Source organism: Prunus avium, chromosome 3 (assembly GCF_965620075.1).
Source record: "Prunus avium chromosome 3, drPruAviu1.hap1.1, whole genome shotgun sequence".
Classification (NCBI taxonomy): Eukaryota; Viridiplantae; Streptophyta; class Magnoliopsida; order Rosales; family Rosaceae; genus Prunus; species Prunus avium.
The window spans coordinates 18631263-18634421 of NC_142286.1; the positions used below are offsets into that span (position 1 = coordinate 18631263).

At 41.0% G+C, this 3159-nt stretch overlaps 1 non-coding gene across 1 annotated transcript; it reads right to left on the reverse strand.

The window, feature by feature from the left end:
- Nucleotides 1-230: 230 nt before the first annotated feature.
- LOC148295712 (small nucleolar RNA R71) lies at nucleotides 231-337 on the reverse strand. The gene has a single exon (XR_015834821.1). It is a non-coding gene; the product is annotated as a small nucleolar RNA R71 (small nucleolar RNA).
- Between the last annotated feature and the right edge of the window lie 2822 nt (nucleotides 338-3159).

Consider the following 3159-nt stretch of genomic DNA (forward strand, 5'->3'; position numbering starts at 1 on the left):
GTTTACCTAATGAAGATCCATTAACTCATATAAAGGATATTTTTAATGTTGTGAGTTCTTTTCCCTTGACAGGTGTGACAGAAGATCAACTTCGAATGAGAGTGTTTCCATACACTTTGAAGGATAAGGCGAAATATTGGTTGAATTCTTTGAAGCCTGGTTCACTCACTACATGGGCTGCCATTCAAAAGAAGTTCTTGGAGAAATACTTCTCCACGCAAAAGACCGACATGCTTAGGGATAAGATCTTGTTATTTGCACAGCAAGATGATGAATCGTTTTGTGAAGCATGGGAGAGATTCAATGGGCTGCTCAACCAATGTCCTCATCATGGGATTCCATTGAAGCTTCAAATGCGTATGTTTTATAAGGGACTAACCCCTTCTAGTCATAATATAGTCACCAATTTTGCAGGTGGTTCTTTTAAAACCAAAACTCCAGAAGAAACATACAAACTCTTTGAGGAGATAGCAATGGAGACCCAACATACGGATACAAGAGGTAAACGTGTCATAATATGGTGTGTGGAGTCATTTGGAGAGTTTTGAGTAAAATCCAATCGCTAGAAGTATGGAATATACCAACCACTCCAGTTAGGAACGAACTGCCGTTGAACTTGAATTGTCCAATTTGGAACACCTATTGATTTCAGATCGAGCCCAAAACTTGGGCAACATCATAATATGGTGGGAGGATCATTTGGTGAGTTTTGAGAGAAATCCAATCGCTAGAAGTATGGAATACACCAACCACTCCAATTAGGAACAAACTTTCGTTGAAATTGAATTGACCAATTTCTCACACCTATTGATTACGGATCGAGCCCAAAACTTGGGCAACATCATAATATGGTGGGAGGAGTCATTTGGTGAGTTTTGAGTGAAATCCAATCGCCACCAACCACTCCAATTAGGAACGAACTGCCGTTGAACTTGAATTGTCCAATTTCTCACACCTATTGATTTCGGATCGAGCCCCAAACTTGGGCAACATCATAATATGGTGGGAGGAGTCATTTGGTGAGTTTTGAGTGAAATCCAATCGCTAGAAGTATGGAATACACCAACCACTCCAATTACGAACGAACTGCCGTTGAACTTGAATTGTCCAAATTCTCACACCTATTGATTTCGGATAGAGCCCCAAACTTGGGCAACATCATAATATGGTGGGAGGAGTCATTTGGTCAGTTTTGAGTGAAATCCAATCGCTAGAAGTATGGAATACACCAACCAATCCTATTAAGAACGAACTGCCGTTGAACTTGAATCGTCCAATTTGGAACACCTACTGATTTCGGATCGAGCCCAAAACTTGGGCAACATCATAATATGGTGGGAGGAGTCATTTGGTGAGTTTTGAGTGAAATCCAATCGCTAGAAGTATGGAATACAATAACCACTCCAATTAGGAAAGAACTGTCGTTGAAATTGAAATGACCAATTTCTCACACCTATTGATTTCGGATCGAGCCCAAAACTTGGGCAACATCATAATATGGTGGGCGGAGTCATTTTGTGAGTTTTGAGTGAAATCCAATCGCTAGAAGTACGGAATACACCAACCACTCCAATTAGGAACGAACTGCCGTTGAACTTGAATTGTCGAATTTCTCACACCTATTGATTTCGGATCGAGCCCAAAACTTGGGCAACATCATAATATGGTGGGAGGAGTCATTTGGTGAGTTTTGAGTGAAATCCAATTGCTAGATGTATGGCATACACCAACCACTCCAATTAGGAACGAACTGCCGTTGAACTTGAATTATCCAATTTCTCACACCTATTGATTTCGGATCGAGCCCCAAACTTGGGCAACATCATAATATGGTGGGAGGAGTCATTTGGTGAGTTTTGAGTGAATTCCAATCGCTAGAAGTATGGAATACACAAACCACTCCAATTAGGAAAGAACTGTCGTTGAAATTGAATTGACCAATTTCTCACACCTATTGAATTCGAATTGAGCCCAAAACTTGGGCAACATCATAATACTGTGGGAGGATTCATTTGGTGAGTTTTGAGTGAAATCCAATCGCTAGAAGTATGGAATACACCACCCACTCCAATTAGGAACGAACTGCTGTTGAACTTGAATTGTCCAATTTGGAACACCTATTGATTTCGGATCGAGCCCAAAACTTGGGCAACATCATATTATGGTGGGAGGAGTCATTTGGTGAGTTTTGAGTGAAATCCAGTCGCTAGAAGTATGGAATACACCAACCAATCCAATTAGGAATGAACTGCCGTTGAACTTGAATCGTCCAATTTGGAACACCTATTGATTTCGGATCGAGCCCAAAACTTGGGCAACATCATAATATGGTGCGTGGAGTCATTTGGTGAGTTTTGAGTGAAATCCAATCGCTAGAAGTATGGAATACACCACCCACTCCAATTAGGAACGAACTGCTGTTGAACTTGAATTGTCCAATTTGGAACACCTATTGATTTCGGATCGAGCCCAAAACTTGGGCAACATCATATTATGGTGGGAGGAGTCTTTTGGTGAGTTTTGAGTGAAATCCAATCGCTAGAAGTATGGAATACACCAACCACTCCAATTAGGAGCGAACTGCCGTTGAACTTGAATTGTCCAATTTCTCTCACCTATTGATTTCGGATCGAGCCCCAAACTTGGGCAACATCATAATATGGTGGGAGGAGCCATTTGGTGAGTTTTGAGTGAAATCCGATCGCTAGAAGTATGGAATACACCAACCACTCCAATTAGGAACGAACTGCCGTTGAACTTGAATTGTCCAATTTCTAACACCTATTGATTTTGGATCGACCCCAAACTTGGGCAACATCATAGTATGGTGGGAGGAGTCATTTGGTGAGTTTTGAGTGAAATCCAAGTGCTAGAAGTATGGAATACACCAACCACTCCAATTAGGAAAGAACTGTCGTTGAAATTGAATTGACCAATTTCTCACATCTATTGAATTCGGATTGAGCCCAAAACTTGGGCAACATCATAATATGGTGGGAGGTGTCATTTGGTGAGTTTTGAGTGAAATCCAATCGCTAGAAGTATGGAATACACCAACCACTCCAATTAGGAACGAACTGCCGTTGAACTTGAATTGTCCAATTTTGAACACCTATTAATTTCGGATCGAGCCAAAACTTGGGCAACATCATAATATGG